Here is an 11,304-nt window from a genome sequence, read left to right as displayed (position 1 = left end):
ATCTCCTGTAAATCGGATGTACCGGTGTGTAATGAATTATTTGTTCAATAAAAAAAATCTGTGGAACTGTGGAAGGATTCCTGCCCTAAGTAACGTCTGGACACAATGAGGTGGAGTTTCTGTTTCAATATTGGTGGAAACGTATTGACTGGTCTAGAGGTTTTCTACCACAATTTCTAGTAACTACTAAGAAACTCAAAATAGATCTGAGGTATATTATGCTGAACTGCACTAGACGAATGAACAAACCCAGGAAAGGTAACCTGAAGATGTTAGATGAGAAGATTGCCCAGCCAGCAGCAGCCACACATTGCCACACTATGTTGGTTGCATTGGGGTAAATGAGATGACGAACTGCACCTCACGTAAGGCGTTGGTGTCATCGAAATAGACCGTTCTCAATCAGTCGAAATGCTGCAATCACCGTTCTTGTAAGGTTATCGAAAAGAATTGCACATCGTTCATTCAGTGAGAAATATATCCTTGGTGTTGGCTCAGATGTATACACTCAGTTGCTTCCCTATCTGGACATCTGGCCGCACGTGGTAGCCGCGTGGTCTGGGGCGCCTTGTCAAGGTTCGCGTGGCTCCCCCCGTCGGAGGTTCGAGTCCTGCCTCGGGCATGGATGAATGTGTCGTCCATTGCGTAAGTTATTTTAAGTTAGATTAAATAGTGTGCAAGCCCAGGGGCCGATGAACTCAACAGTTTGGTCCCGTAGGAACTTACCACAAATTTCCAAATTTTTGGGCATCTGGGAGCCATAGCAATTGGTGCATGGATTGTTCATGGCCCACCTGAGGCAGGGCTGATTTTTACTAGTTGGATGTCGCTTTCTTCATATTCCATTGTTGCCTATGACCAAGATCTGCTTCGCCAGCAAAGGTGGCCCTGACGTCATCTACATTTGTCTGAACTCCATATTTATGTTCGAGTAAAGTGTAGAAATATCACAATAGGCAGTTCAGTTGAAGAGGAGTGGACATGCGGATTTTGAACAGTCAGACTTCGTACAAGGGGGCATCTACGAAAGCATCTCGGGTACCAGAAGAAATGCTACAAGTGAATGATGAACGGAGGAAGTACAAAAACGTTCAGGAAAAGCTAAGAATGACAGCAATGTAAATTATTTAATAATGAAATGAATGGGAGGTGCAGGGCAGCTAAGATGAAAAGGTTGTTGGCAAAATGTGAATAAAACTGAAAAGAAATGATCGTCGGATAGACTGACACACCATATAGACGAGTAAAATCAAGCTTCGGTCAAATTAAAAAGAAGAGAGGTAAAATTAGGACAGCAATGGGAATTCCACTGTCAAACGCAGAGGAAAGAGCGGACAGGCGGAAGAGTACGTAGGACTCTACGGAGAGGGTGGCGAAATGGGGAGAGAACTTGTCTGGTGACTTGATAGAAGAAGAAACTTGATACGATAAGAAAGGCATAAGGGATCAAGTATTAGAAATGTAAAAATTTCTGGAACACTTCAGCTCAGATAAACTCGAAGGTATAGATGACACAGTATCGTAATTTCTAAAATCATTAGAGGAAATAATAGACATCTATGAGACTTTCGGACAAATGTCATTTATACTATTCCGAAGATAGCAAAGACAGATAAATTCGGAGACCATTGTACAACCTGCCTAACATCTGATGCATCGATACTACTGAGGAGGAAGACATTAGTGTTTAACGTCCCGTCGACAACGAGGTCATTAGAGATGAAACACAAGTTCGGATTGGGAAGGAAATCGGCCGTGCTATTTCAAAGGAACCAAACTGGCATTTACCTGAAATGATTTAGGAAAATAACGGTAAACCTAAATCAGGATGGGCAGAGAATGGGTTTGAACCGTCGTCCTCCCGAATGCGAGTCCAGTGTGCCAACAACTGCGCCACCCCGCTCGGTCGAAACTGCTGATACGAGTAGTAAGCAGAAAAATGGAAAAGGAAACTGAAGGTCTGCTGCATGGTGATCACTTTGCATTTAGGAAAAATAAAGGCGCCAGAGGGCAACGGCCTTGCCGCAGTGGCTACACCGGTTCCCGTGAGATCACCGAAGTCAAGCGCTGTTGGGCGTGGTCTGCACTTGGATGGGTGACCATCCAGTCGCCATGCGCTGTTGCCATTTTTCGGGATGCACTCAGCCTCGTGATGCCAATTGAGGAGCTACTCGAACGAATAGTAGCGGCTTCGGTTAAGTATCCATCATAGCGACCGGGAGAGCGGTATGCTGACCCCACGCCCCTCCTATCAGCATCCTCCGTTGAGGATGACACGGCGGTCGGATGGTCCCGGTAGGCCACTCGTGGCCTGATGACGGAGTGCAAAGGCGCCAGAGAGGCAATTATGACCATGGAAGCAAGGCTGCTGAAAAATCACAGCATTTGTCTACCGAGAAATATCGTTCCAATATTTGAATTGGTGCAATGTGTTTGAAATTTTGATAAAAATGGGGGTATGCTAGGGGATATGCTATATGGAGAGGCGTATGATACATATATTTATCAGAAAAGTTAGGAAGCCATAAGGTATGAGACAGGCGAAATAACTACAGACTGCAAGAAGAATATCATCCTTCCAAAATCCAACGAAAGTTCGTACTGATAGGTGTGAATATTACCGACTCATCAGTTTACTAACTCATGATTGCACGGGGAAGATCAGTTTTGGTTCCGAAGAAATGTGGGCAAACGCGAGGCGGTACTGACACTACGATGTACACTCCTGGAAATGGAAAAAAGAACACATTGACACCGGTGTGTCAGACCCACCATACTTGCTCCGGACACTGCGAGAGGGCTGTACAAGCAATGATCACACGCACGGCACAGCGGACACACCAGGAACCGCGGTGTTGGCCGTCGAATGGCGCTAGCTGCGCAGCATTTGTGCACCGCCGCCGTCAGTGTCAGCCAGTTTGCCGTGGCATACGGAGCTCCATCGCAGTCTTTAACACTGGTAGCATGCCGCGACAGCGTGGACGTGAACCGTATGTGCAGTTGACGGACTTTGAGCGAGGGCGTATAGTGGGCATGCGGGAGGCCGGGTGGACGTACCGCCGAATTGCTCAACACGTGGGGCGTGAGGTCTCCACAGTATATCGATGTTGTCGCCAGTGGTCGGCGGAAGGTGCACGTGCCCGTCGACCTGGGACCGGACCGCAGCGACGCACGGATGCACGCCAAGACCGTAGGATCCTACGCAGTGCCGTAGGGGACCGCACCGCCACTTCGCAGCAAATTAGGGACACTGTTGCTCCTGGGGTATCGGCGAGGACCATTCGCAACCGTCTCCATGAAGCTGGGCTACGGTCCCGCACACCGTTAGGCCGTCTTCCGCTCACGCCCCAACATCGTGCAGCCCGCCTCCAGTGGTGTCGCGACAGGCGTGAATGGAGGGACGAATGGAGACGTGTCGTCTTCAGCGATGAGAGTCGCTTCTGCCTTGGTGCCAATGATGGTCGTATGCGTGTTTGGCGCCGTGCAGGTGAGCGCCACAATCAGGACTGCATACGACCGAGGCACACAGGGCCAACACCCGGCATCATGGTGTGGGGAGCGATCTCCTACACTAGCCGTACACCACTGGTGATCGTCGAGGGGACACTGAATAGTGCACGGTACATCCAAACCGTCATCGAACCCATCGTTCTACCATTCCTAGACCGGCAAGGGAACTTGCTGTTCCAACAGGACAATGCACGTCCGCATGTATCCCGTGCCACCCAACGTGCTCTAGAAGGTGTAAGTCAACTACCCTGGCCAGCAAGATCTCCGGATCTGTCCCCCATTGAGCATGTTTGGGACTGGATGAAGCGTCGTCTCACGCGGTCTGCACGTCCAGCGCGAACGCCGGTCCAACTGCGCGCCAGGTGGAAATGGCATGGCAAGCCGTTCCACAGGACTACATCCAGCATCTCTACGATCGTCTCCATGGGAGAATAGCAGCCTGCATTTCTGCGAAAGGTGGATATACACTGTACTAGTGCCGACATTGTGCATGCTCTGTTGCCTGTGTCTATGTGCCTGTGGTTCTGTCAGTGTGATCATGTGATGTATCTGACCCCAGGAATGTGTCAATAAAGTTTCCCCTTCCTGGGACAATGAATTCACGGTGTTTTTATATCATTTTCCAGGAGTGTATTTTGAAGATAGGTTAAGGAAAGCCAAACTTTCGTTGATAAAATTTGTAGATAAAGTTACTGAGAATTTTGAAAGCAATACTCTCTTTGAAATTCTGAAAGTAGCAAGAGTTTGCTGGTAATTGTGAGCTCCAACGTTAGGCGCGTAATGAGGCCCCTTAGGAACACGGCTGCCAATGTGGGGAAGGAAGCCATTGTGCACTCCGGAAGTGGAAAGAGTGCTCCTGGATGCAATGAAGAGTACAGTGTGCAGCCAACTGCCGGTGGTGGCTCATGTCGGTAGCAATGACGTGTGTCGCTTTGGATCGGAGGAGATTCTCTCTGGTTTCGGGCGGCTGGCGGAAGTGGTAAAGACTGTCAGTCTTGCTTGTGAGATTAAGGCCGAGCTCACCATCTGCAGAATCGTCCATAGAACCGACTGTGGTGCATTGATGCAGAGCCGAGTGGAGGGTCTGAATCACAGGTTCTGTGACCGTGTAGGTTGCAGATTCATTCACTTGCGCCATCAGGTGGTGGGTTCCCATGTTTCGCTTCATAGATCAGGAGTCCTCTACAAACAGGAAGTGACTACACGGGTAGCGGGGGCTGTGTGGAAGGGATTGGGCGCTTTTTTTTTGTTAGAGGGTCTCTGGAAACCACAGAAAGGGCGTCCGTCTAAAATGTCTGAAATGGAGCAGGTAAAACGCAGTAAGGCAGTTGTAGTAACAATCGGTATTGTAGTTGTAAATTGTCGTAGCTATGTTGGGAAAGAACCAGAGCTCCAAGCCCTTACAGAAAGCACTGAAGCTCAAATAGTTACAGGTACAGAAAGCCGGCTAAAGCCCTAAATATGTTCAGCAGAAATTATTTCAAACGACCTAACAGTATTCAGAAAGGATAGATTAAATACAGTTGGTGGTGGAGTACTTATTACTGTCAGTAGTAGTATACCTTATAGTGAAATGGAAGTAGTTAGTTCCTGGGAAATAGTATGGGTAGGGGTTATACTTGACAAAGGGACTAAACTATTAATTAGATCGTTTTACCGACCCCTCGACTCAGAAGATATAGTTGATGTACATTTCAAAGAAAACTTGAGTCTCATTTCAAATCCTACCTTCGATATGCTGGAAAAATTATACGGTTAAAGCTGGCGGCAGGCATAAATGTCATCCGAAACTGTACTGAATGCTTTCTCAGAAAATTATTTTTAACAATTATTTCATGAGCCCACTGCAAGTGTAAATGGTAGCGAAAACATGCTTGACCTCTTAGCAATAAATAATCCTGGACAAATAGTATCGTGACGAATACAGGGATTAGCAACCACAAGACAGTTGCTGCTAGACTGAATACCATAACACCCACAACCATCAAAAACAAACTCAAGTACATTTATTTAATAAAGCTGATACAAATGTTCTTAACGCCTTTTTAAAGAGTCTCCACTCGTTCCGATCTGATCATGTAAGAGTAGAAAAGATGTGAAATGATTTCAAAGAGGTAGTATCGATGGCAATTGAGACATATATAGCACATAAATTAATAAGTGATGGTACTGATCCCCCATGCTGTTGCAGAAGCAACGAGAAAAGCATGCCAAGTTTAAAAGACCGCAAAAGCCCCAAGATTGGTCAAGTTTTGCAGAAGTCAGAAATATAGCGAGTTCTTCAATGGGAAGTGCTATTAATTATTATCACAATGCAACTCTGTCTCGGAATCTGGCAGAAAACGCAAAGTGGAACTTCGCGAAAACAACGGTGAAGTCACTGATGACAGTGTCACTAAAGCAGAGTTATTAAACACGGTTTTCCGAAACTCCTTCACCAAAAAAGACGAAGCAAATATTCTTGAATTCCAATCAAGAACAACTACCAAGATGAGAACCGTGGAAGTAGATATGCCCGGTGTAACAAAGCGGCGTAAGTCACTTAATAAAGGCAAGCTCTCCGGCCCAGATTGTATACCAGTCAGGTACCTTACAGAGTTTGGTGATACAATGGCTCAATATTTAGCAATAATATACTACCTCTCGCTCATAGAAAGATCCGTACCTAAGATTGGAAAACTGCTCAAGACACACCAACACCCAAAAAGAGTAATATGAGTAATATGCTGAATTACACGCTCATCTGACTAACGTCGATTATCAGCAGGATTTTGGGACATATACTGTGTTCTAACACTATGTTTTACTTAGACGAAAACGATTTATTGACACGTAGTCAGAAAATATCGATCTTGTGAAACACAACTTGCACTTTGTACTCATGAAGTAATGAGTGCTCTCGACAGGGGACCTCAAATTGATTCCATACATTTAGATTTCCAGAAGGCGACACCACTTAACACAAGCGTCTTATAATCGAACTGCGTGCCTGTGGAATATCGCCTCATTTGTGCGACTGGATTCGTGATTTCCTGTCTGAGAGGTCACAGTTCGTAGTAGCAGACGGTAGGTCATCGCGTAAAATAAAAGTAATATCCGGCATTCTCCAAGAAAGAGTTATAGGCCGTCTATTGTTCCTGATGTATATTAATGACATTGGAGACGATCTGAGTAGCACTCTTAGACTGTCTGCAGATGATGCTGTCACAGTCTTGTAAAGTCATCAGATGGCCAAAACTAATTGCAAAATGATTTAGATAAGAAATCCGTAAGTTGTGAAAAGTGGCAATTGACCCTGAATAAAGAAAAGTGTGAAATTATTCACAAGAGTACTGAAAGAAATCCGCTAAATTTCGATTACGCGATAAGTCACACGACTCTGAAGGCTATAAATTCAACTAAATTCTTAGGGATTACAATTACAAATAACCTAACTGGAAGGATCACAGAGATAATGTTGTGCGCAGAGCAAACCAAAGACTGCCATTCGGTACCAGAACACTTATAAGGTGCAACATGTCTACTAAAGAGACTGCTTACACCACGCTTGTCCGCACTATTCTAGAGTATTGCTCTGCTGTGTGTGATCCGCGTCAGGTGGGACTGACTGATGACATCGGAAAAGTTCAAAGAAGGGCAGCTCGTTTTGCATTATCGCGAAATAGGGAAGGTAGTGCCACAGACATAATGCGTATATTGGCGCGGCAATCATTGAAACAACGGGATCTTCTCATGAAATTTCAATCACCAGTTTTTTCCTCCGCCTACGAAGAAATTCTGTTGGCACCCACCTACATAGGGAGAAATGATCATCACGATAAAATGAGAGAAATCAGGACTGGCACAGAAAAATGTAACTGTTCGTTTTTCCCACACGCCGTTCGAGAGCGGAACAGTAGAGAGACAGCTTGAAAGTGGTTCATTGAACCCTTTGCCAGGCACTTTATTGTGAATAGCAGAGTAATGACGTAGACTTAGTACCACACTCAGTTGTAAGAGTCGAGGGGCATGAAGGCAGTGGTTGTTATTGAATCTATACATTGAGCGCACAGTTAAAAAAAAGAAAATAAAAAAAATAAGTAAAAAGCAGAAATTAAAGTGCTGGGAAATGAAATAAAAACTTTGAGGTTTGCCGATTACATTGTAATTCTGTCAGAGACGGCAAAGGACTTCGAAGAACAGTTGAACGCGGAATGGAGGGTATAAGATGAACATCAACAAAAGCAAAACTAGAATAATGGCGTGTAGTCTAATTAAATCAGGTGAGGCTGGGGGAATTAGATTAGGAAACGAGGTACTTAAAGTAGTAGATGAGTTTCTAAGTTTGAGAAGATGATGGCTGAATTAGAGAGGATATAAAATGTAGACTGGCAACGGCAAGGAAAGCGTTTCTGAGGTAGAGAAGTTTGTTAATATCGAATATAGACTAAAGCGTTAGGAAGTCTTTTTGGAAAGTATTTTTATGGAGTGGAGCCATGTATAGAAGTGAAACACGGACGATTACCAGTTTAGACTAGAAGAGAATAAAAGAATGGTGAATATTAGATGGGTAAATCACGAAACTAATTAGGAGGAACTGAACGGAATTGGGGCAACCTGAGTGGAAGAAGGGATCTGTTGACAAGACACATTGTAAGACATCAAGGGATCGCCAACTTAGTGTTGGAGGGAGGTGTGGAAAGTAAAAACCTTAAAGAGAGAGCAAGAGATGAATGCAGTAAGCATATTCAGAATGGTGTGGATTTTAGCAGTTATTCGGAAATGAAGAGGATTGCGCAGGGTAGAGCGGCATAAAACCAGTCTTTGGAATGAAAACCACAACAAAAACAAATGACTGCAAGACCAAGAACGAAGTACTGCGATTATAAAGGGTGTACGACGGAGATGCAGTCTTCAGCTTCTGCTGTTCAATGCGGAAACCGATGAAGAAAAAGGTTGAAAAAGTGGGATAAAAATGCAGGGTGGAAGGATGACAATGATAAGATTCGCTGATAACATTGCTATCCTCAATGAATGTGGTAATGAATTACAGGATCTGTTGAGTGGAATAAGGAGTCTAATGAGTACAGGGTGTGGATTGGAAGTAAATGCATAAAAGACAGAGGTAATGAGATGTAGAAGAAATAAGAATAACGAAAACTTGACTTGGAGTTTGGCTTTCACGAAATAGGCGAAGTTAAGGAATTTTGCTACGATGGAGCAAACGAAAGACAACAGAGAAAGCAGACTAGCACAGGCAAAGAGGGCATACCCGGAAAAGAGACGTCTTTTGTTATCAACTATAGGCCTTAATTTGAGGGAGAAATTTCTGAGAATGTACTCTTGGAGCACAGCATTTTATGGTGGTGAGTCACTGACCGTGGGAAAACCGGAACAGAAGAGATTCGAAGGTTTTCAGATTTGGTGCTACAAAAGCATGTTGAAAAATAGGTGGAGTGATAAAGAATGAAGAGTCTCCGCAAAATCGGTGAAGAGAGGAATGTATGGAAAAAAGTTAAATGAAGGAGGTTTAGGGTGACAGGACATGTGTTAAGACAACAGGGAATAATTTCTGCGGTACTAGAGTGAGCTGTAGAGAGTAAAAGCTGTTTGGTTTGACAGAATTGGAACACATATGCAAATAATTGTGGGCGTAGAATGTACGTGCTGCTCTGATATGAAGAGGCTGGCGCAGGGAAATTGTGGCGGGCCGCAGCACACTAGCGGGAGACTAACGACACTGCACTCCAAAAAAATAAAGAAAATAAACAATTCAGTGGCGAATGCAGACGTCGACGATAGCGGGTATCCTTGTCTCAGACATCTATGGTAGGTTATGAGGCAATATACCCCCCCCCCCCCCACCCCCCTGTACACACACACACACACACACACACACACACACACACACACACACACACAAACCCACCCACCCACAGACACACACACACACACACACACACACACACACCCATGCTCACACACATAGGTTACGAGGCAATAGTAGGACTGATTGATTCTGATGTGCAAGATGCATCCCATTGTAGTCTGAGTGCTCGATGCCATCGTAGGCGTTTTTTAAGTGTGCAAATGGCAAGAGCAACGAAATGTTCGCATATTTTTTGATACAACGTCCCTGGACAGTGCATGAACCTCTCACACGGATCACCCCAGTACCGCAATAGTATGACACTCTCCCAGTATTAGCGGATCCAGCACCTGGTTGTACAGCCTGAAACCAGCGTTAAGGCTCTTGATGGGCGATAATGCTGTAACGTTCAGCGTTTGATTTGCTTGATTAAAATACCGGTGATTTGCTCAGTGAGAGTCTTCGTTATTGAAATACCACCTAAAACCTCGTTAAAGACACTTGGGAGTTGTGGCCCAATTAAGAACCACAGCTTTTAATAAAACATCGTGGTAGTTACACCTGCTCCTGTCGCCTTATTGGATGGAGTCTGTTGTCGGACGTGATTTCGTTGTTCTAGGTCTAAATGTTGAGAAAGTGTCGGCTTTATTCCCAATATGGTCAGGTGTTCGAACAAGCCATGGCAGAATGCATATCACAGGGGAATTTGCGCTGGGGTGCAGTTCTTGATAATGCTGGGTTGTGTAAGGCTAAACTGCCTTTTGTGGATTATGAACCTGGCGCTGTGGGCCCACCAAGGTGGGTGACGGACGAGACCCTTTTCTTTTTTTGTTTTCAATTCTGTTGCACTGCTTCAAGAAAATAACCTACATGTCCGTAAGTGTGAAGATATTCAGAGAGGGCTAGTGCGTCAGTTACCCAAGTGAGGCGGTGGTGGTGGTGGTAAGTTCCTATTGAACCAAACTACTGAGGTCATCAGTCCCTAGTCTGACACGCTACTTAATCTAACATAAGCTAACCTACTAACGCGCGATAATCAAGACAATGCCAACATTCTAGCTGACCACTTCAAAGAATTACTAAATGCCGAGGAACCAAAAGAATACCTAGATTTCGAACCACATCCAAAAAACAAACACATCCAGAGAGGATTACACCACCAGATCTCAGTGAAATGTTGAAAGCAACTAGGTGTCTCAAGACCTACAAAATAGCAAGGCAGAATGAACTGGTCGCAGAGCTTGGAAGAACGAAAATAAACACTTCAGAACCTCCGTAAGCACGTAGTAGACATCTGAAATTCTGAAAAAATGGCAGAAGAGTGGAATACAGCTATAATTCCCCACAATGCACAAGAAGGGTGATATATCGGATCCAAACAACTATCGGGGGATTTCACTGCTTGACCTTGTCTAGAATTATCTTTACAGGAATTCAGCAACAACTCGACCAAGAACTTGGAGAATATCCAGGAAGAAGCTGTACAGATTAAATTATCAGCCTTAAGTGGATCATGAAACATCAAAGAGTGAGAAACAAGAAGTTTGTCACCACATTTATTGACTTCAAGAAAGCATATGACAGCCGGCCGGTGTGGCCGCGCGGTTCTAGGCGCTTCAGTCTGGAACCACTCGACCGCTGCGGTCGCAGGTTCGAATCCTACCTCGGGCGTGGATGTGTGTGATGTCCTTAGGTTAGTTAGGTTTAAGTAGTTCTAAGTTCTAGGGGACTGATGACCTCAGATGTTCATAGTGCTCAGAGCCAAAGCGTATGGCAGTATCCATCGTGAGTCATTACTTAAAATGGCTACGAAGTCTTTCGCGACGTATTTCCTGAGTAAAAATTTCTCGGTGTACATGCCGCGTCAAATCAGGATAAATCTCCGAGCTTTCGACCACTACCTCCATGGTCGTCGTCAGGGCTAAAACTGACTGACCGTCTTTTGC

General features: G+C 44.9%; 1 pseudogene; it reads left to right on the top strand.

Annotated features, from left to right (window-relative positions):
* The first annotated feature begins 2,009 nt into the window (after window positions 1–2,009).
* Window positions 2,010–2,126, top strand: LOC124551591 (annotated as a pseudogene).
* The last annotated feature ends 9,178 nt before the right edge of the window (window positions 2,127–11,304 follow it).

The sequence above is a fragment of the Schistocerca americana genome, chromosome 9 (genome assembly GCF_021461395.2).
Source record: "Schistocerca americana isolate TAMUIC-IGC-003095 chromosome 9, iqSchAmer2.1, whole genome shotgun sequence".
Lineage (NCBI taxonomy): Eukaryota > Metazoa > Arthropoda > Insecta > Orthoptera > Acrididae > Schistocerca > Schistocerca americana.
The sequence above is the reverse complement of the archived record's forward strand: the minus strand, read 5'-3'. Positions and strand labels throughout refer to the sequence as shown.